The sequence below is a fragment of the Camellia sinensis genome, chromosome 12 (assembly GCF_055761805.1).
Source record: "Camellia sinensis isolate YWXY chromosome 12, ASM5576180v1, whole genome shotgun sequence".
Lineage (NCBI taxonomy): Eukaryota > Viridiplantae > Streptophyta > Magnoliopsida > Ericales > Theaceae > Camellia > Camellia sinensis.
The window spans coordinates 71,308,600-71,333,204 of record NC_138972.1 but is presented as its reverse complement, the minus strand read 5'-3'; the positions used below and the strand labels follow the sequence as shown (position 1 = coordinate 71,333,204).

The 24,605-nt window shown below is 38.4% G+C and overlaps 1 long non-coding RNA gene across 1 annotated transcript; it reads left to right on the top strand.

The window, feature by feature from the left end:
- Window positions 1-516: 516 nt before the first annotated feature.
- LOC145804557 (uncharacterized) lies at window positions 517-23,806 on the top strand. Its single transcript, XR_014346548.1, has 3 exons — window positions 517-1,799; window positions 2,139-2,297; window positions 23,336-23,806. It is a non-coding gene; the product is annotated as an uncharacterized LOC145804557 (long non-coding RNA).
- The last annotated feature ends 799 nt before the right edge of the window (window positions 23,807-24,605 follow it).

Genomic DNA, 24,605 nt, shown 5'->3' with positions numbered 1-24,605 from the left:
TTGAGCATCGGGAAGTGACCGTCTCCATCTCTATCATCTTCCTCTTCAAGGACAATCTTAGACCATCCCAACTAAAGAGCTACGTTACACGGACTCTTTGTATTTTGAGAGGCACCCATGTCGACATGACATGACACGAGTACAGGTGGTGATATGGCTAAATACAAATGAATATGGTCGATTTCTATTCTATTTTTCACGGCAGCAACAAAGGAGAGAGACATGGCTCGCGACCTCATCGTCGTCATCGTTCGTCATCTTCGTCTTCTGTATTCATCTTCGTTGATGGTTGCTAGGGTTACATTAAAGGGTTTGGTGCATTTGGGCTTATTTGGGATACACTTTGGTTTGTTAATAAAATGGGCCTTATAATAAAAATTATAAGGTTATTAGGCTGGCTGGCTGGCTTTTACACGAGCTTCTCATGTTTGGGCCTAATACTAATTAAGTTGGAATTTAACTTATATCCTTGGAAAATCAATTATTCATTTTTTAAATAATGTTATATATATTTTTATTCAATATTTTTTTGAACTACAAATGTGTAGCATCATCATAAAAATATGTAATCATTCTGAACCATAAATTACTGTAACTTTATTAGAGAAATACTTGATGTTTTTTTAACACATCCATGTTTGGCCGTATCCACGTATCCGTGTCTAATTTTTGGGTACTTTTTAGACGTATCCGCATATCCCTCATTTAGAGGATTGCCTAGTCCGACCCCTAGATGCATATCCACACCCAACACTTGTACCCGAGTCCATGTAACCTAACTAAGGAGTGACTCTCCTTGCTGAAACCTTCATCGCTTCTTTCAATTTAGTGCATTTCTTTTATCTAATAAAAATCAATAATAGAGAAATTGATTATGTCTAATCTTGTACAAAGAGCATCATCTAGTACCTTTAACTGTCCTTATTATCTCTGTGTTAGCCCACTTGCATCTATTAAAAATTTCGTAATTTTTTTTGGTCACTTTTTAAAGCATTTATTTATTTTCTTCTACTATGACTCGAATCTCATTTTTATTGTTTTTTGAAAAGGAAAAGTGGTGCATATGCATGCGCTGAAAATTTTAGTCACAAGGATTCATAACCAATTTGGGTCATAACCAAAAACACCACAAAGCCTCTTAACCTAGGCCACTTCTATTCATAGCCACAAAGCCTCATAACCAAGTTCATAACCAATCACCCCAAGTTTGACCACCACAAAGCCTCACAGGTAATTACATGATTCATAATCAAGACCAAATGGCTTCATAACTGGAAGACCATAGAATTAGCGTTTTATTTTTTTAATTTTTTTTATTACAGATTCAGTTTTCAACTATGTCCTCCTTTATTTGTTTAAACTATTCACCTTGTTTGGTTACAGGTTTCTATTTTTGTACTACTTGGGATTGTTGTTGCAAGAGTTGCCCTAGGGTATTAAATGGTGCGGGAATTTGTTATTTTAGAAGATGGAAGTGTGGATGTTGGCATAGCTCAATTTGTGAAATGGGCCATGCGCATCATTGCAGCCACATTTATCTTCTAGGTGGCTATTGTGTTCATGTTAATAAATAGTGTGATAATGCTCCACTAGTGTATCTCTGGACCAAACGGAAATCAGTGTGCAATTTGCTTTGCATTTCTGCAATTTCTTCCTACTCCCAGAATTGTATTGTTTCTGAATTTTTTATTCTTATTTTCTGTCAAGAGTACTCTTGATACTCCTCTGGCAATGGGGGCATTGGCTTCTTGTTTGTCAATCTGCTTTCTTATCACTTCCTTCAAGTGGAATGGTCCAGAGTAAGTTACTAGTACCATGTTTTCCCTACTTTCTCCTTGCATCATGCTGGCGGACTGGTAATTATTGTACCAAATAAATGTTCATACAATTGATGCTTAACTCAATTTATTCAACTTATTAAATCCAAAACATATAGATCTTATTAGCTTTTTGAGTTTATCTGTTGGGATGTTGAAATCCATTTTGGATTAGTCAAAAAAATGGGTGGTATGCTTGATTTAATATATGAATGGTCATGAATATTGATTGAAGAGAGGTCTGCTCAGTTGATAGAACAGATTTAAAAAATCTTTTGTTTGCTTGGTTTAACAAGAACTTAACTAATTATTTGTATGTAGTTCTACCATTACTTTTGGGAATTCAATTTATTCTGCAAATGGGAATCCTCAGCAGAGTAGAGGACGAGCAAATGTAAGACAAAATCGTGCTGAATTTCTCAGCAGGTCAGGGATGGTGGCTTCACGGGGAACACTGGAACAGCCCAAGGAGATCTTCTGGTCGGTTTGACTCCTGTTAAAGTTACTCACTTTTGTTAAACTCTGCATTTTCTCTCCCTAATATTTGTTTTATCTGTTGAAACATTTTTTTTAAAAAGATTTCTAGCTTCTGCAGAGCATTTTATTTCCCTCTTATTTTCGTTTGACATCATGGTTACCACATAAAACTCCCCATCAGATCTCTTATGAACATGAACATGCAAGGGCTAGGATGTTTTCTGTAAACATGTTTTGAAAAATAGGCAAAAAATCACTACATCGGCGCCTTAGTGCAGTGAAAAAGAGGAAAAGGTCCTTATGTTTTCTTGGATGAGCACCTGTAAAGAAATTAGCCCAGGATTGTTGGTTTACATTAGCAACTTGGAAAAGGGAACACTAATAGATAAAACTATGGAATTAGTAGATTCTATGATTAGAAGGAAAGTATAACATGCTTAAAAGAAAGTGAGTAGCAGAGAAAGTAAACGAAACAGAAAAACTCAGTACAATATTTTGTATGTTAGACATAGTGATTAGTAGATAGATTTTTGCGAGTCTTGTGTGGTTGGGTGTCAAGGTGTGTGGATCCTGATTTGTTTACCTTTTTTGATTTCCTTGATGATGTAATTGGCTAGTGCTCCTTTTTATGGGGACCTTATCTTCTTGATGCTCTTCTTCAATATAATTTATTTATTAAAAAAAAAAAAAAAAAAAGATGTGGAAATGGTGTAGCTAAGCATCTGAAAAATAAGGTAGTAATAGTTATGAGAATAAGTTACATAATAATATTAATTAAAATTGTAATTGGAGAGTATAATTAGCGCCTATGCACCCCAAATAGGATTGGAGAAATATATTAAAAGGAAATTTTGGAATCAACGATGGGTTAATACAACAAATATTTGTAGAGGAGAGAATAATTATAGGTGGAGATTTCAATGGTCATGTCTGAAATTATAAGCAAATGCACAAGAGGATACATGGTGGATATGGTTTTGGTGATCGAAATGAGGGCGGAGAGAACATCTTAGATTTTGCAGTAGCATTTGATCATGTAGTAACCAACGACTTTTTAAAAAAGGAGGGTTAAACACATAACTTTTAAAAATGGGTCAAATAAGAGTTGGATACATCATTTTCTTGTAAGAAAAATAGACTGCTGAATATGTGAAGGTTTCAAGGTTATTTCCAAAGGAAGTTAATGGCACAAAGTAGGCTAACAATATTCAATATATAGTATTATATACAATAATAAAGAGCAAAATCAAAGTGGGAAATATATTAAAAACTCATGAACTAGATGTGAAATCCAAAAGGTGAGAAATAGAGGATGAAGTGTTTAAAGAAGTAACGCGTGGTTTGAAAGGTGTTACTAATAACATGTGGAATACAATAGCATAATGCTTTGAAAGAATATCGGAAGCAGTGGCATGGAGAGTCAGAGGGAAAAGCTCCTATATCTAAATATTTTTGGTGGTCGAATAGTGAGATATAAGCCATAGTAAAAGAGGATAAAAATGGGAATAATTTTAAGACATAAGTTGACCAATAAGGAGGTTGGGTGAGGAGATTAAGAAAAAGTGAATGATATTTTGAGAAATTGTTAAGTGAAAATGATTTTAAAAACTTGGAAGGAGTGGAATATGATAGCCTTGATGGAACTAGAGAATACAAGTTTTATCATCGAACTAAGAGAGTTTAAGGTGGAATTTGCATTATAAAAAAATTAAAAAATTAAAAAAGAAAAAGAAAAAGACAAGGCATGAGGATTAGATTGTATCCCTATTGAGGCTTGGAAATACTTAGGTAAGTAGTTGTTTGGTTAACAAAATTCTTTAATAAGATTCTAATGCATAGGAAAATGGCTGATGAGTAGAGAGAGTATTTTAATACCTATATATAGAAATAAACGAGATATCCAAAATTGCAACAATTATGAAGACATTAAGTTGATAAGTCATTACAATAAAATTGTTGGTGAGAATGATTGAGCATCACTTGAGAGTTATAACAATAGTGTTAGAGAATTTGTTTGGATTTATGCTTGGTAGATCAAATATGGAAACACTATTTTTATTAAGAAGATTAACAGAGAAGTACAAAGAGAAGATGAAGGACCTAAATATGGTTTTTATAGATTTGCAAAAAAAAAAAAAAAAAACAAAAAAAAACTTGCGATAGGGTGCCTAGAGATATAATCTAGGAAGCACGTATATGCATACGACATAAGGATATAGCGATACGACAAAACCTAAAAAGCAGGATATTGGTATGGCTAGAATACGTTGTAAAAAATATATTTAAAAAAAAAAACTATTAGTAGGAGTTATACATAATCTCAAGAATGTTGAGAGATGACATTGTAATTTTATAATGCAAAATACTAATCTTTAAAAATTAGGTATTAATTTAAGACAGTAGCTTGTTTATTTTATAAATTTTCAATAAGTCTTGCAAATATTTCATTTTAATATCAAGTTTAATATATTTATATTACAATAATAGAGCAATTCACAGCTTGTTTCTGTGCTTTCCCCTTGGCACTAGTAAAAATATTGTATTCAAGCTTACTTTCTTATTTATTTGTTAATTTATTAATCTTACTATTGTTATATTCTCTTGTTAATCTTTACTTTCTATGTGGTTGTAGAGGACATGCATGAAACAATAAGGATACTTCAATTTGACAAATTTTATTATTGTAACTCTCACTATGTTCTTTTTAAATAACTAAATAAAGTATTAGGAGTAATATGTGACTTGGAGTATCCAATACTTCAAAATTAAGTATCCGATGCTCCAAAATTAATGAAAAAATAATTAAGAAATATCCAATACTTTTAATAAGTATCCAATACGTATCCGCGAGTATCCAAAGTGTAACGCCCTGCTAAAAACATACATGAACATACCAAGATGAACACCATAATATAAACCAAAGGTCATCTTTCTCATTGAACTAGGATTTAAGAGATTACAATTCAACATTTACAAAACATCTTGGTTTCACTTTCTAGTTCAATAATCTAGATGGCCTTACAAAAATAATAAGCCTCAACGGCATAAAAAATGACGAAACAATTCAAAAGTCTAGGTACAATGTCTTCTACATCAACAACATAATATTCTTGAACTAAACTTTCCCAAAATGAACTACTGCTTGTCTTCTCCAACCCATCAAGGATGTGGTGTATCATCAATTTCTGAAGAATAAAATAGGGTTGAGCCATATGTCCAGTAGGAATACATTTAACCAAGTATTTAATTATTCGAATAAACATGTGACATCATTGAGACAAAACACATTAAGGGGTTTTAAGTGCATAGGTAATTATTGTCAATCTTGTAAACACTATAACAATTGAACAATCCCATTTACATTCCACAACATTCATCATCACATCAAAGAGAATAACCCATGAGTCCCATGTAAGAGTCCAAGTCCAAACACAAGTTTCTTTTGTTTAAAAACCGCCCCCACATTTGCTGACTATGATACGACAGGGAGTGGGCACCCAAAATCATCCGTTTTTTCACTTTTGCAGACTATAATACGGCAGGACCAGTGGACACCCAAAATCATTTTCCCACATTCGTCCAGCGATAAGCCTAGATAGGATAGTTAGGCACCTTTAACTGTCCCGCGTGGGTACCAACACAACTCACACAGTTTCCAAAACCGACTCTTACTCGGACTCATGCTCAACAAACAATTCATCAATTATTCCCATTCAATCATCAAACATTCCACATTATCGAGCACACAACATCACATAGCATGCAATAAGGGAATCACTACCCAAATCACAATTCCATCTCCACAATAATACCTACATATCTCATTTCCTCATTATTCATAATATCCCAACACTTAAAAGGAAATCCTCAATCAAAATTGCATTCTCTACTCTAATTTGAAATTAGGGTTTTACTATAGTTGGGGCTTTCTCCATTTCTTTACTTATACGGATTTCCATTACCATCATTATACATATTTGATTAAAAGAGTTTGGGAAATTTCAATCAAAGTGAGGGAAAAGTCTATTTTATGTAAATCAAGAGTTTATTTCACCCCAAACAACAATATTTCCACTTAAGCCACAATAATACCACAATATCTTCTTCAAAACAAAGAAATACAAGGTTAAAAGTAACCCTACCTCAAGTTATGAGTCCAAGAATCAAGCTCCTAGTTGAACTCTTCACCAAACCAAATTTCAATCGGTAAGGATAATGATCTCCAAGTGTTCTTGACCCTTTGCAAGAGCTTTAGATCGGATCTGAAGAGATTGAGGAGTATTTTGAAGTGGCAACTTAGGGTTTTTCAGGCTTGAGACAAGGAGGAGGAGAGGAAAGAGAAGTGGAGAGAATGATCTAGAATCGTACTTTTTAATTCGCTGATATCGCGCAGTCTGCTCGAGCTACAGTAAAACAATTGGGAGCCAACATTCTCTACTCGAGCACAACTTCCTGCGCTCGAGCGACCCGCCTGCAAACTCAAGAGATTTTGAGAGCTGCAATTCTCTGCTCGAGCACAACTTCCTTTGCTCGAGTTGGCACCTGGAACAAAATGTCACAATCTCTCCCCCTTAGGGAATTTCGTCCCCGAAATAGCTTTCACTCCCAATTCAATAAAAAAGTATGACAACAAAACATATTTATCAACCTTTAGCAACACCCCATCAAACGATATATCTACTTAAAATAAAAAGCAAGGATAGGGAAGACTTGGAAAATAATAGTCCATTTTCAATTCATCATACACAAGGAAGAGTAAAGAAGTAATTACATCACAAATTTGAAAACAAGTCCGGATATTTCTCACGGACCTTAGCTTCACGCTCCCAGGTAGCTTCCTCCACACTGTGATGGTGCCACAACACTTCTAACTAATAGAATTGTTTTACCCCTCAAAACTTGCTCTCTAATATCTGAAATTTGGGTCGGTCTCTCTTCATAAGACACATCTTCACCTATCTCAAGCTCCATCCAATCTAACACATGAGAGGGATTGGGTTCGTATTTGTGAAGCATAGACACGTGAAACACATCATGGACTCCAGAGAGTTGTGGTGGCAATGCAAGGCGGTATGCGACTTCTTCAATCCGTTCTATGATGTCAAAGGGGCCGATGAATCTAGGTGACAACTTTCCACTCTAGCCAAACCCTTTTCTAGGAGATATCTTCAAAAAGACATGGTCACCGACTTCAAAGGATAAGGGTCGTCTTTGTCTATATGCATAACTCTTCTGCCGGCTTTGAGCTATAACCAACCTTTTCCGAACGAGGGTCACCTTCTCCGTAGTCTCACGAACTAAATCTGGCAAGGGTGAATCTCCTACCTCGGTCCAACACATCGGTGATCTACATGGACGCCCATATAAAGCCTCAAAAGGTGCCATCTCGATACTAACTTGATAGCTATTGTTATAAGCAAATTCAACTAAGGGTAGATGCTTCTTCCAAGACCCCTTAAAATCTAGCACACATGCCCTCAACATGTCTTCCAGAATTTGAATAGTACGTTCAGATTGCCCGTCAGTCTGTGGGTGGTAAGCAGTATTGAAATTCAACTGAGTACCCAAGGCATTCTGAAGACTCTGCCATTGTTTGGCTATAAAATGAGGGTCTCTATCAAACACTATACTCACAGGGACCCCGTGGAGGCGAACAATCTCACGGATGTAAAGTTTAGCTAGAAATTCTATGGAATCCCCCATGCTCATGGCGAGGAAGTGAGCTGATTTAGTAAGTTGGTCCACTATCACCCATATCGCATCATTGCTACATTGTGTTCTAGGAAGGTTAGTAATGAAGTCCATAGTAATATGTTCTCACTTCCATTCTGCAATTGGTAGAGGCTATAGTGGTCCAGCCGACCTTTGGTGCTTGGCTTTAACTTGTTAACATGTTAGACACTTGGACACAAACAATGCTATGTCCTTTTTCATACCCCTCCGCCAAAATTATCGATTGAGGTCATGATACATTTTGGTGCCCCCGAATGCACAACTAGGCGGGAATAATGTAAGTCCCTCAAAACTTTGTTTCTCATGGATTCAGACACAAACAACCGTCTAAGGTAACGGACACTGGAGTTTGTATGAATATTCAGGCCCTTTCTCTTCTTTCGTTTGAAGAATTCTCCCTCTAATTGCATCCACTTCCATATCACTTAGTTGTGCTTCAACCACTCTTGCAACAAGGGTAGGTTGTGCAGTGGTGGTGAATAGGGTAGCTTGTCCTGAGGATTCACGAAGCTGCAAGTCAAATTCATTGGCATCCTTCATCATCTTCCATTCCCTTATCGCTAAACTAGCCATAGTACTTAACGGATTTCCTGCTTAAAGCATCCGCCACAACATTAGCTTTACAGGGTTGGTAGTGTATTTCAAAGTCGTAATCTTCCAAAAATTCCATCCATCTCCGTTGATGTAAATTCAAATCTTTTTGAGAGAATAGATACTTAAGGCTCTTATGATCAAAGAAGACTTCGAATTTTTCACCACACAAATAATGTCTCCATAGTTTCAAAGCAAAAACAATGGCGGCAAGCTCTAAATCGTGTGTTGAGTAGTTCTTCTCGTGAGTTTTCAATTGGTGCGAACCATAAGCCACCACTTTACCCTCGTGCATCAAAACACATCCTAACCCTTCTCTAGAGGCATCACAATAGACTGTATATCCTAGGCCACGTTTTGGAATAATAAGAATAGGAGCGGTGGTCAATCTAAGTTTTAGTTCTCGGAAAGAATTTTCACAAACTTCGTTCCAAACAAACTTCACTCCCTTGCGGGTCAATCTAGTTAATGGTCAGGCTATAGAAGAGAAGTTCTTTACAAACCGGTGATAGTAACCAACTAAACCCAGAAAACTACGAATTTCTGAAGCGTTTTTAGGTTGTTCCCAGTTTTGCACCGCTTCCATTTTTGAAGAATCCACCATCACTCCATCTCTGGAGACTACATGGCCCAAAAACTTCACTGCTGAAAGCTAAAACTCGCACTTCTCGTATTTTGCATACAGACGATGCTCTCTGAGGAGTTGCAAAATAGTACGGAGATGTCCTTCATGCTTCTCTTCAGAAGGTGAATAAATGAGAATATCATCTACAAAGATGACCACAAATTAGTCAAGAAACTCCCAAAAAATTCTATTCATTAGATTCATGAATGTGGCTGGGGCGTTGGTCAAGCCAAACGGCATAACCAGAAACTCATAATGACCATAACGGGTACGAAAAGCAGTTTTGGGAATGTCCTCCTCCCTTACTCGAATTTGGTGATAACCCAACCTTAAATCTATCTTGGAAAAACGAGAGCCTGTAAGTTGATCGAAAAGATCATCTATCCTGAGTAAGGGGTATTTATTAACCGTGACTTGATTCAACTTATGATAATCTATACAATCTTAAGGATCCGTCATTCGCAAACAAAGTCGAGGCTCCCCAAGGTGAGATGCTAGGGCGTATAAAGCCCTTACTAACTCTTGTAATTGTCCTTGAGAACAACCAATTCAGCTAGGGCCAACCTATATGGCGACAAGGAGATAGGTGCCGTACTCGGAAGCAAGTCTATGATGAACTCAACTTCCCGATGAGGAGGTAATTCTGTGAGGTCTTCAAGAAAGACGTCAAGGTATTCACATACTACCTTTGGAAATTCATCTCGAACTACATTACTTCAATCATCTAAAAAGGCTGCTAAATGAGAATTGTTAAAATTGATGTATTATTGATTGATATGTTATGTTTACAATGAGTCCTATATATAGAAGATTAGAGGAGGTAGGTGGAGTAGTAGGTGGAGTAGGTGGTAGTAGGTGGGAGTGGTAGGTTTTAACAGCCCCCCGCAAACTCAAGGGGGATAGGAACTAACCAACGTGAGTTTGGAGAGAGGAACAAAACAAGAAAATAGACTAATACATAAAAGAAAAGAGGATAGGAGACACTGTATGGTCGTGTCAGACCGTTGGTGAAGACACGGGATGGCTGTGTCATAACGTTGTAGAGGACACTGGATGGTTGTGGCAGACCGTTGTAGCAGATAAAGTCTGGACAGTTGACGAGGTCATGTCAGACCGTTGTAAAAGCTAACCGGAATCAATGTCGAGACAGTTTAGGGGGTCATGTCGGACCGTTGGAAAAGTCGCACCCTCAAAAGGTGTGCCCAATCTTTCAAAAGGCGTGCCATCAAAAGGCGTGCCCAATCCATAAAAAGGCGTGCCATCAAAAGGCGCGCCCATGTTGTCGTCTAGCGCCGAGCAGCGCATGATGCGCGTGTCTGCCTTGGCTATTTAACCAAGACGGAGGCTGAGGCTGAGGTGAAGACAAAAAACTTGCGAAAAAAAACCTCTAAAAAACTCTGCGTTTTCTGAGAGAGAAACTCTGTAACACTCTGTTGCCCAGAAAATGGCTTTGTCTTCTCGTGGTCTGCTCACTCTCTTTCCCGACCTCAATGAGTCCACAAGAGAGATAACTGGTGCGGTGGCCCGTGAACCTCAACCAAACACTTCTGGTTTTGCTCCGTTGAACTTTCCGATGCGGTCAGTGGAGCAAAAAATGGCAGTGCAAACGGATATTGAGGCCAATCAGTATACTTTGAAGTCATTTGTGGAGACCATGACGGCGGTCACAAACTTGTCGCACCGGCTTCAGAGTAGGACAAATGAGGTGCAGCAGTTAAACGCCCAGCTGGCTCTACTCCAGCGCATGTATAAGGATGCGCGAGCAGAGATAAGTGTGCTAAAGGCGGAAAACAAGGAGCTGAAACGGAAGGCCACCGTGATGTTCCGATTTGGAGGTCCACCATATGCTGTAGTGGAGGAGCAGGGAGGAGGCAACTTGCATGGTGGTCGAGGAAGCATGGAGGCAACACCGTCAAGGGCCGCTCAAGACAGAGGCAAAAAGAAGAGACCTGCAGTAGAGTAGAGAAGGGAAAAGAAACATCCCTTCGGGGGGAGGGAGGTTGTTGTGTGTGTGGTTTTTTTGGTTTTTTTGTGTATGTGTAAAATTGTGGATCGGGGTTGAGCCCTGAGATGAATAAAATATGGTTTGTGCAAATTTGTAAATTGTGTGGGGGTTTGTTTGTTTGTTTGTTTGTTTTTTGTTTGTTTGTTTGTTTGTGGTGTAATGGATAAAAAAGATAAAAGAAAATAAAGAAAGCGAAGATGTGAGGGAGTCGGTGAGTGGGGTGCAAAAGGAAAGATGGGTTTTAAAAATAAAAAGGAGGCATGGTGGGTATGGGAAAGAAGTTGTGTTGGTGGGAGAGATGATGATGTTTTTTTTTTTGAAAAGAAGAGATAAAAAAAATAATAAAAAATAAATAAATAAATAAAGAAACAAAGTAGTAAAGTGGAGGATGTTGGGGGCGATGGTGTAATGTTCAAAAAGAAAAGATAAAAAATAAAATAATGGTTTGAAAAAAAAAAAACAGTGATGGTGTGTGAATCTGTGAGTTGATATATATTATAATGGTGTGGTGGGAACAAGCCCACGGGGGAGTCATCCATTTTGGTGCATTTTTCTATATATAGAGAAAGAGATAGAGAGACAGGAGGAGAGAGATCGATGGCGATGCAACAGAAGAGTTGGAGAAATCGCAGTAATGGAGGTGGGACATGGTAGAGTTGCTGACAACGATGAGAGCTATGGAGGTTATGAGCTCTGCAAGTTCAAGTTCGTCTAAGAGAAGAAAGTTAGCGTCCAATCTTCATGAACAACTCGTTAACGTCAACCACCGCAACGTCTTGAATTCACCGGAGAACTTGGTGTCGTCGTCGCCGGCTTCAGATCGCCTTACGGAGGAGTGTGATTGTCCGAGAAACTTGTCCGCCACAAAGTTCGATAAAGAAGGATTGAGATCCTTAGATCTGAATAAGGTTGAATCACAAGAAGCCTATAGTTTTGAAAATGAGATCTCCATGCTCATCAACTGCAGATTCAGAAGAGAGATGACTCCGTCAAGCGAGCTTTCGATAGACAAGGACGAACTGGAGTCTTCGACGGTAACAAAGCCATCATCAGCGGCGAGTCTCCTCCGCAGGAAACATCCAGTGGCAAAGATGCCATCAGCAGCGGAGATCGAAGAGTTTTTTTTTTTTTTTTTGCGGCGGAGAAGTTAGAGCAAAAGCTATTCGCAGACAAGTACAACTATGATATAAAGAAGGATCTGCGAAAGGAGGGTCGGTACCAGTGGGTTAGATTAAAGCCATGATGATGAGAGTTTGCCCCAGGAAAAGATGCCACAGTTAGTGCAGATTATGAAGAAGAGGAATTCACATTGGCCTCAAGAGAGAGGATTTAGGCAGTGATGGGAAGGTATGTGTAGAAAATAAGCGGAATAGGTTGAGGTCCGACGGGCGGCCAAGGTGAGGTTGCCGCCCGCCGGTGAAGCAAAAAAATACTAAGTTCTTAACCTTGCTCTGATACCATGTTAAAATTGATGTATTATTGATTGATATGTTATGTTTACAATGAGTCCTATATATAGAAGATTAGAGGAGGTAGGTATGTAGTAGGTGGAGTAGTAGGTGGAGTAGGTGGTAGTAGGTAGGTAGGTGTGTAGTAGGTGGAGTAGGTGGTAGTAGGTGGGAGTGGTAGGTTTTAACAAGAATTAAGTTGGCTTCAGCCACGAGGGTAGTATGAGGGTAATGATCTATCATGCCTATCCCCCCAAAATGTAAAACAATCGCTGCTTGAAGTGCATACTGTAACTCTCTCCCTATAACAATCGATAATTGCCCGGTAAGTGGACAACCAATCCATACCAAGGATCACATCAAAACCCGACATTTCAAGCAAAACAAAATTGAACAGAAGTTGTCGACCCGCAACCTCAATCACACACCCCTGATACCCATAGGTCAAAACGACCTTGCTCCCAACCGAGACTCTACTGTGAGCGAAGATTTTAGTTGCCTAATTTCTAACCCCAACAATGATGCAAATGGTGTGGCGATAAATGAATGCGACGCCCCAGTGTCAATCAACACATTAGCCCAAGTATTGAAAATGAGGAATATACCTCTCACAACTGATGACCCCGAAGTTTGCTCAGAAGCGGTGACAGCATACACCCTTCCTTGTGATCTCTGCTCCCCCACATCACCTCTCTAAACATAAGCTTGTTGTGCGGATTGGGCAGATGTGGCCCCCTGAACTGTCCGAGATGCTCAGCCTGATTGAGCCGGCTGATAAGACTGTCTCTGTCCCTGACCCATGTATAAACCTCCAGACTGCCGAGACCCTGTCACACTGGTAGCTCCTGTCCTCTACGGGCAAAACTTCTTCAAATGCCTTGGTTGACCACATTAATAAGAAGACTGGGTCTGACGCCTCTTCTGAGATTGACCTCGTGGATGCGTAGTTTGGGACTGTGCTCCACTTTTCTATCCACACTCTGCAACCTTGTGGCCCATTTGGCCACATCTGTAACATACACCACAGACTCGGGTCACGTTCCCCGAACTTCCACTCATCATGGAACTAGAGGATTTAGCTTGTTATTTGAAGGATGATAATGAACCCCTAGACCTCTTTGAAGAAACCGTGTCGCCTCTAGAGTCAGAATGTCCTACCTTCTTCAACTTTTGTCTTGCTTCTTCAGCCTCCACCGTAATCTCCACGAGCTGACGCTTCCACTAAGCGGTCATAATCACGTATCATATTGCCAACCACCTTCATTAGGATTTTCAGTCTCAACCTCTTCTTGAATTCAAGGCATCTTCGTTCTTCCGTTGCCACTAATTCGGGTGCAAAACGCTATAAGGTAGTGAATTTGGCTTCAAACTCAGCCACTGGTGCATCAAGTTGTAATAACTCTTCAAACTGTTTCCTCAACTGCTCCTTAGCTGTGGAAGGGAGGAACTTGTCTTGAAAAGCTTGCACAAATGTCTCCCATGTGTGTTCAACTCTATTCTTAATGTACTTCCACCATTGCCCTACCTCTTCCTTCAACTGGTAGGCCACTAACGCCATTCGTAGTTCATTCTCATGGATATCCAGAATCTCAAATGATTTAACTATTTGTTCCAACCACTCATCGACTTTCATCGGATTAGGCTCTCCGCTAAACTCGACAGGATTGGAACGAAAGAACTCCTTTTTCAAAAAGGAAGCTCTTGTTTCTCCCTCTACTGTCCTATTTGCTTGTTCGACTCTAAGCATCTCCATGGACTCCCGAAGAGCCCCTGTCATTTTCCTAGCCAAAGCTCCCATTGCTACTTGGGCCGAAGGAACAGGTATAGTGTTTTGACCCACTCCTTCTTGCGGAGGGATCTCGGGTTGGGTTGGAAGGCCTGGTCTCCCCGATGACGTCTACCACGTCTAGACATCTATAGGAAATAGAGACAATATTAAATTCAAGACCAACTTTCTGCACCAAAGTGCTCCATTCCAGATCCTCATACTATTACATCATTTAAACACACAAATTTCCACATAATCACACACAATTATATAAAGCACACACAAGTAGTCCTCCTAAGATATTGGCTAATTCCATAGCAATCAAGGACCTCCAAGTGTAAAGAGCAATGATCAGGTGCCTTTCTAAAAAGATCTCAATGAATGCAACGGACAAAAACCATATCATAGAAGTTCAACTCCACACCCATACAATCACATAGATGCACAAAACACACAAGACGCCCTAAACATTCCGTCCCAGCCTAGGAACCCTATCTTGACACACATCACTTCCCACGAGCCTAAGGTATTCTAACCTACCACTCTGATACTAATTTGCAACGCCCTGCTAAAAACATACATGAACATACCAAGACGAACACCATAATATAAACCAAAGGTCATCTTTCTCATTGAACTAGGATTTAAGAGATTACAATTCAACATTTACAAATCATCTTGGTTTCACTTTCTAGTTCAATAATCTAGATGGCCTTACAAAAATAATAAGCCTCAACGGCATAAAAAATGACGAAACAATTCAAAAGTCTAGGTACAATGTCTTCTACATCAACAACATAATATTCTTGAACTAAACTTTCCCAAAATAAACTACTGCTTGTCTTCTCCAACCCATCAACGATGTGGTGTATCACCAATTCCTGAAAAATAAAATAGGGTTGAGCCATATGCCCAGCAGGAATACATTTAACTAAGTATTTAATTATTCAAATAAACATGTGACATCATTGAGACAAAACACATTAAGGGGTTTAAGTGCCCAGGTAATTATTGTCAATCATGTAAACACTAACAATTGAACAACCCCATTTACATTCCACAACACTCATCATCACATCAAAGAGAATAACCCATGAGTCCCATGTAAGAGTCCAAGTCCAAACACAAGTTTCTTTTGTTTAAAAACCGCCTCCACATTTGCTGACTATGATACGACAAGGAGTGGGCACCCAAAATTATCCGTTTTTTCACTTTTGCAGACTATAATACGGCAGGACCAGTGGACACCCAAAAACATTTTCCCACATTCGTCCAGCAATAAGCCTAGACAGGGCAATTGGGCACCTTTAACTTTCCCTGTGCAGGTACCAACACAACTCACACAATTTCCAAAACCGACTCTTACTCGGACTCATGCTCAACAAACAATTCATCAATTATTCCCATTCAATCATCAAACATTCTACATTATCGAGCACACAACATCACATAGCATGCAAAAAGGGAATCATTACCCAAATCACAATTCCATCTCCACAATAATACCTACATAGCTCATTTCCTTATTATTCATAATATCCCAACACTTTAAGGAAATCCTCAATCAAAATTGCATTCTCTACTCTAATTTGAAATTAGGGTTTTACTATAGTTGGGGCTTTCTCCATTTCTTTACTTATACGGATTTCCATTACCATCATTATACATATTTGATAAAAAGAGTTTGGGAAATTTCAATCAAAGTGAGGGAAAATGTTAAAAATAATGTATAGAGAAAGAGAGAGAATAAATTGTATGTATTATTATTGATTGATTTTCTGTCTATTACAAATGGTTCCTCATATAGATGTAGGTGTAGTGGATGGTGGTAGTGGTGTAGTGGGTTAGGTTTAGTGGAGTAGGTGAGGTGGTAGTGGTGTAGTGGGTTAGGTTTAGTGGAGTAGGTGAGGTGGTAGTGGTGGTAGGTGATGGTAAATTCTAACAGCCCCCCGCAAACTCAAGGAGGAGAGAAACTAACCAACTTGAGTTTGGAGAAAGTAACAAAACAAGAAAATACATAAAAATAAAAGAGGATAGGAGACACTGTATGGTCGTGTCATAACGGTGTAGAGGACACTGGATGGCGGTGTCAGACCGATGTAGAAGACAGTTTATGGGGTCATGTCGGACCGTTGGAGCAGACAATGTTGTGACAGTGGTTGTGACAGTTTACGGAGTCTTGCTGGACCCTTGTAGAAACTAACCGGAATCAATGTCGGGACAGTTTACAGAGTCTTGTCGGACCCTTGTAGAAACTAACCGGAATCAATGTCGGGACAGTTTACAGAGTCTTGTCGGACCCTTGTAGAAACTAACCGGAATCTATGTCGGGACAGTTTACAGAGTCTTGTCGGACCCTTGTAGAAACTAACCGGAATCTATGTCGGGACAGTTTACAGAGTCTTGTCGGACCCATGAAGGAGCTAACCGGAATTAATGTCGGGACAGTTTACAGAGTCTTGTCGGACCCTTAAAGGAGCTAACCGGAATCAATGTCGGGACAGTTTACAGAGTCTTGTCGGACCCTTGAAAAAGCTAACCGGAATCAAATGTCGGGACAGTTTATAGGGTCATGTCGGACCGTTGTAAAAGGTGCACCCTCAAAAGGTGTGCCCAATTTTGTCAAAAGGCGTGCCATCAAAAGGCGTGCCCACTGCATCAAAAGACGAGCCATCAAAAGGCGCGCCAGACACGCGGCGATGCACGTGATCGACAGTGCGCGTGTCGGCCTCTTCGTCATGGTCTTTATAAACCGAAGCGGAGGCGGAGGCTGGGAAGCATAACAAACCAGTCTGAAACCTCTGAAAATTTTCATTCTGAAACATCTGAATATTTGCATTCTGAAACATCTGAATAATGGCCTCTTCTTCCCGTTCAGCTACCCAGAATATGGCCTCATCGTCCCGAGGTCTGCTCACTCTCTTTCCCGACCTCAACGAGTCAACAGGAGAGATAACAGGTGCGGTGGCCCGTGAACCTCAACCAAACACCTCTGGTTTTGCTCCGTTGAACTTTCCGATGCGGTCGGTGGAGCAAAGAATGGCAGTGCAGTCGGATGTGGAGGCCAATCAGTATACCTTGAAGTCATGTGTGGAAACCATGACTGCGGTTACAAATTTGTCGAACCGGCTGCAGAGTAGGACAAATGAGGTGCAACAGTTAAACTCCCAGCTTGCTCTGCTCCAACGCATGTATAAGGATGCGCGAGCAGAGATAAGTGTGCTAAAGCCAGAAAACAAGGAGCTGAAGCGGAAGGCCACCGTGTTGTTCCGATTTGGAGGGCCGCCATATGCTGCAGTGGAGGAGCAGGAGGGAGTAGTGATCATGCCTAGTGGAGTGGGAAACACGGAGGCAACACCGGCAAGGGCCGCCCAGGACGGAGGCAAGAAGAAAAGACCGGCGGCAGAGTAGATAAGAAAAAATCCCGCCTGTGGATGTGTTGTTTGTTTTTGTTTTTGTTTTTGTTTTTGTTTTTTTTTTTTTTTTTGGTGTAAAATTGGGATCGGGGTTGATCCCAGAGAGGAATAAAATATGTTTTGTTGTGTAAATTGGTAAATTGTTTTTTTTTTTTTTTTTTTTTTTTTTTTTTTTTTTTTTGGAAAGATATAATAATAATAATAATAATAATAATAATAATAATAATAATACAAAGAATGGGTCAAAGTGGGAGGGTGTGAAGAAATGTTATTTTAGAGGATGGTGGAAGACATGGGTGGAAAGATATTAAAATAAAAAATATATATATATATATTATATATATATAATATATAAAAGCAATGCCTTTCATCTGTACAAAAGCAGTGATGTCGGCAAGCGTGGAAGGAGAAGAAAGCAAGTGCAGTAAACCGGCAGTGGAGGTGAGTGTGCAACACGTGAGTTGCACGGAGGATGCAGCTGTATTTGTGGCATTGTCAGCGGCCGTTGATCTAAGCATCGATGCTTGCAAGCTTTTCTCTCAAAAGCTCAGAAAAGAACTGTGCCAGTCACATGATTTGCTCAGCTGATCATGACTTGAATGTGAATTTCTCTATCATTTTCAAAAAAGTAGTGCCTTCCACCTCATAAGCACTGCTTATATATATATATATAATATATATATAATATATAAAAGTAGTGCCTTCCATCTTTACAAAAGCAGTGCCTTCCACCTCATAAGCACTTACGTCGGAGCTCTATTAGCTTGCGGTATAACCTTTGTGGGTTCAAATTTCTTTGCAATCTTTCCTGCCCGTGGAGGCTCGCAAGGACACGGCAGCGCTATGAACTTTGGCAGCCGATCTCCGGGCATCAACACCGGCAAGCTTTAGTTCCGGTCTTGCTTTGGGGAAGAGAAACGAAAAAAGAAAGAAAGAAACAATGCTTGTTTCAGATGTGTGTGTTTGAGGCAACGGAGTGAAGGTATGTGTAGAGGTCCGGCGGACTAGGTTGAGGTCCGGCGGACGGCTAAGGTGAGGTTGCCGCCCGCCGGGGAAGCAAAAAATAGTAGGTTCTAAACCTGCTCTGATACCATGTTAAAAATAATGTATAGAGAAAGAGAGAGAATAAATTGTATGTATTATTATTGATTGATTTTCTGTCTATTACAAATGGTTCCTCATATAGATGTAGGTGTAGTGGATGGTGGTAGTGGTGTAGTGGGTTAGGTTTAGTGGAGTAGGTGAGGTGGTAGTGGTGTAGTGGGTTAGGTTTAGTGGAGTAGGTGAGGTGGTAGTGGTGTAGTGGGTTAGGTTTAGTGGAGTAGGTGAGGTGGTAGTGGTGGTAGGTGATGGTAAATTCTAACAGAAAAGTTTATTTTATGTAAATCAAGAGTTTATTTCACCCCAAACAACAATATTTCCTCTTAAGCCACAACAATACCACAATGGCCCCATTTGGTAGAGCTGTGGGAAAGTGATTATAACTTATAGCCTAGCAACTTATAGCTTATAGCTGTGAACATAAGCTGATTTTTGACTAATAAATTAAGCTTCTCCTCCTCCACTCAAAGAATAAGTTGATTTTTGACTTACAAAAAGCTATAAGCTGTATTATTAAGCTGAACCAAACACATCAAAATAGCTTAAATTAAGCTAAAAGCTGAAATAAGTTAGAAATAAGTCCTACCAAACAGGGCCAATATCTTCTTCAAAACAAAGAAATACAAGGTTAAAAGTAACCCTACCTCGAGTTATGAGTCCAAGAATCAAGCTCCTAGTTGAAATCTTCACCAAACCAAATTTCAATTGGTAAGGATGATGATCTCCAAGTGTTCTTCACCCTTTGCAAGAGCTTTAGATCGGATCTTAAGAGATCGAGGAGTATTTTGAAGTGGCAACTTAGGATTTTTCGGGCTTGAGACAAGGAGGAGGAGGAGGAGGAGGAGAGGAAAGAAAAGGAGAGAGAATGATCTAGAATCGTACTTTTTAATTTGTTGATATCACGCAGTCCACTCGAGCGTAAATTCCGACGCTCGAGTGTAAGACACAAACTCGGAAGGCTCGTTCGAGCGTAAAATGACAAGTCCCAGAGTTTTACAGAGTTACAGTGAAACAACTGGGAGCCAACATTCTCTGCTTGAGCGCAACTTCCTATGCTCGAGCGACCTGCCTGCAAACTCGAGAGATTCTGAGAGCTGCAATTCTCCGCTCGAGAGCAACTTCCTTGGCTCTAGCGGGCACCTGGAACAAAATGTCAAACAAAGAGTATCGGTATCCAATACGTATATAATATGGATACGTCTTTACTTTTGAAGTATATGTGCTTCATAGGATATAATATGGTGAGCGTTGGTGAAAAAAGGTGTGACCAAAAGGTATATGCATGCAATAAAATGCATGTATAATGGGGTATCAACCACAATTAGATCACTTGTAGGAGAACTAGTAAATTCTCAATCATTGTTGTATTGCATCATGGGCCAACTCTGAGTCCTTACCTATTTGTCATGATCATGGATGAATTAACTAAACACATTTAGGATGATAATTCGCAAATTAACACTGAACTACAAATATGGAGAGAAGCACTCAAGTTAAAAGGTTTTAAAATTAGTAAAAATAAAACTAAATATACAAAGTGTGACTTGGAAACAATAGAAGTAGAAGTGATAGAGAAGTGAAGATTGAAAATCAGAAATAACAAAGTGAACTTTTTCATTACCTAGGTTTGATTATTAATAAGGATGGTGAGGTTGAAAATGACGTGATTCGTAGGATTAAAGTAGGTTGGCATTTGACATATTATGTGATTGACGAATTCTAACAAAATTGAAAGAATAATTTTATAGAACAACTATAACGCTAATGATGCTTTATGGGACAAAATATTGGGCAACTAAATTACATGTCCATAAAATGAGTGTAGTTGAGTTGAAGATGCTTAGATGGATGAGTGGTAAGACTAAGAAAGATAGAATCAAAAATAAATGTATTCTTGAATTGGTACCGTAGTAGTAACACCGATTGAAAGATAAGTTGAGAGAGAATAGGTTAAGATGGTTTGGTCATTTACAATGAAGAAATGTAGATGCACCGACAAGGAAGAGTGATATGATTTCTATAAATAAAATGTTGGGGGAAGGGGAGGACTTCAACTAACATGAACATGGGATATAGTTGTAAAAAAAGATATGAATGTAATCAATAGAGCAAAATGGCAAAAAAGATTGACGTAGATTGGGAAACAATGCTTAGATTGGATTGGTTTGGAAGCGTTTTTTCATAAACTGAAATTTCATCCAAAAATATTATGGAAAATGTGAAACATTAGGTGATGTAAAGATTGAATAGGTTGAATAAAAAAGAGTAAAGTTTGAATAGGATATTTGTAAGAAAAAATTATTAAGAAACTTAAAAATAGCAATGTAAATTATTTTTATATTTTCATGATCAATTAAAATATTACTACTACCACCACCCAATATCTATGGAAACTTATTAGATCAATCATATATTATTGTTGAAAAATAAAAATACTACTGCTACCACCACCCAATATCTATGGAAACTTATTAGATCAATCATATATTATTGTTGAAAAATAGTATTTGTGAGTATGCAAAGATGGTAAAAATTATGAGAAGTGCATTTCTAGGGAGTTTTTAGAACACTTTTTTGAAAGAGTTTCTCGCAAGCTTACTCAAATTGAGATGGAGTTTTTCCTTTCATAAGTAAATTGTACTTGAATTCTTGGATTGTTTTGGAGATGTTTTCTAGAGGTTTTCCATAAAATTTCATGAGAGTTTTGTGCCCCTTCCCGAAATGAGTTTACAGGGAAACAAGTTTCCTCTCTCAAGAGATTTCCTAGTCTCCCTTTATCCCTCTTTAATTTCTTTCCTTCCCCTTCTATGTGATTATTGCTATCACTAGAAATTTGTGTACAAAAAAAGTAAGAAGTTGTGGAGGTTTTTTGGACAAGAGAAAGCAAAAGATTGTGGTAGCTGTGTTTATTACAGAATGTATGGTGGTGGCAGTAGTGTCTGGTTGAGTGAGAGAGTGGTGAGAGAGAGTGTTTAGTTGGGTTTCCGAGATTGTGGTTAAATTGGTCTATTAAGAGAGACTATTCGAGTAAACTCCACAGGGATCATATGATTATCTATGCCTAAAATGATGAGGTATAAATGATATTGATATTGAAATGGTCTGGTGGTGGGGCCAAACCCATCCCAACATCATTTAGGTTCAAAGCCAGTAACCTAGTGCTGACCTGCTTATGAAACTTTGTTTGGGATTCTGTATTCAGATTTGCTTGTGATAATTTTTGGTGTTCCTTACCTTAGAAAGATGTATTCGAGTAAACTGTATAGGGATCATAAGGTTATCTATGCCTAAGATGATGAGGTATAAGTAGTGGTGATAATGATGTGGTCTGGTGGTGAGTGCACACCATTCCCGATTTCATTTAGGTTCAAAGTGGGCAACCTGGTGTTGACTTGCTTATAAACTTTGTTCAACCTGATGCCATTTATTGCTGATGTGTTTGTTAGGCTAGTAGTTTCAGTCAGTGCTAGCTCTAATTAAGTAATTGTTGTGTTGATTTTAAGATTATGAGCTTTAATCTTGAAATGTTTATACTTTGTTCTATCTTGACTTTCAATTGAGATTATAAGTGATTTAAATAATTGAGTTGAGTATACATCATCACATGTCTGGACTGCAACATGATGGTTAAATGTAGGCATGCAACATGCAATTCGACAGTCCCTTTCAATGTATGTTGCATGAATAACCACAAAATTATGTTTCTCTATCCCAATGAAGTTTGTATGATGGTTTTTATGGAGCATGGAGCGTTAAATGAGATGTATGATGTGAAATTTTTAACAAAATTGGATGTAGACACACTAGGACATGACAATATCTAACAAAAAATATTTTGATGCGGGAGAAGTATACATTTTAATAAATTTATCTAAATTTGTGCATTAGTAGTTGCAGAAATTGGGAATTAAAGACTAACGAACAGTAAGCGTTTCTTTAAAATTGTTCCTACTTTCTTTATATCTTTATCTTTACAACTGTATTCTTTTTGGTATATTAGAAGTGGGGTTCATGCTTGACTTGGCAAGGTAAATGTTCAGTTTCTTTTGAAATATCTTGTGTTCTTGACATTTATTGGCTTGTGTTGCCTGATGTGGTGTCAGTTTCAGAGCTCCTATGATCTACTGATTCTTCATGGTTTGGTTTTAACCATGATATTGTAATCATAATAAAAATGAAATGAACAAAGTAGGTTTTTGCTTGGGAGGATTAATCTTGTTGAGGATGTTTCATGCAGACTTTCTTTCCAAAAATGTCTATAAAGTACAATGGTACTCTGTGTAAATTTTACTATATATAGCATTGGTATTGACCTTTAATTCATGCTTCATTAGTTTGTTTTTGGCTGGTGCAGGTATGATATCTCCGATCACTAGGAGGGTGACAAGAAATCAACGGGATTACTATTCAACATTCCATAGGACACCCAACAGAAAGAAGTTTTCAAAAAAAGAGTGGGAGAATTTCACCCAGGAATCAACCCGACATCTAGTGGCTGAGTTGGCATCCTCGCCAAAGTTCACTGATTGGATTATTAAGCTTGCTGACAGGATACAACTCCTTCCAGATGATAGTTCAGATAACACAATTGGAAGTGGCTCAGATTCCACAGATGAGTCTTGTAGAAAGTGGTGATCGATTTAGTTTGTTCAAATGGTAGCAGCGACCTTAGAGTAGGAAATTAGTTACTTGTAGCAATACAATGAGGTAGAGGCTAGGAATGGTGCTCATTTAATTTTTCTTCTTTGTTTTAGGTTTGTTTTTAATACATCATATTATGTCATCAAGCAATTGTGGCAAATCTTTTGAAATCTTCTAATCATGTTATAGTGCCTGCTCTTTCTATGCTTCTTCCTACCAAAAACTTTTGATGGTTGCATAAAAAGAGCATTGTCAAGTGTTTTAACACTCTCGTTCAGTTTTAATCCACTTATTCAGTCACCCATAAAAAGAGCAACACACTTGTGCAGTTTCAACCTCCGTTAGCATTTGTTTATCTGTTTTAGTTCAAGTGGGTGCATATGTTATGTTTGTTTCTATCACAGATCTATAATGCTATAGCTAGTAGGCCTAGAAAGGTGTCTCATCTATGAAGCTAGTTTTGGAAATGGTTTCCATTCTCTGTGTGAAAAATTTTAAGGGGTAATTACATTTTGGGAGATTTACATGCATGTCTTAATAGGTAGATTTATTGTCCATTATAGGTCATGTGATAATTAACGGCGTTTTTGTTATAAAAAAATAAAAAAGAAAAAAAAAAGAAGAAAAAAAGCGTCATTAATTGTTAGTTTTTAGCAACAATTTGAAAAAATTATCACAAAAAATCTCTAATTGTTAGTTTTTAGCGATAGATTTAGAAAATCGTCACATAAAATGTCATTAATTGTAAGTTTTTAGCAATAGATTTAAAAAATCTTCACAAGAAAGTCACTAATCATGAGTTTTTAGCGACAATGTTGATAGGATTAACTTTCAATGACGAATTGATAGGATTTAGTTGGAATTACGATTAATTACTAGGACTTGTGGGTAATTTATCTTTATATTTTAGTGGGGAATTTATCTCGATTGCAATAGGGGTGGGAAGAAAGAAAGAAGAAATGATGGAATTTATCCCTTGAATT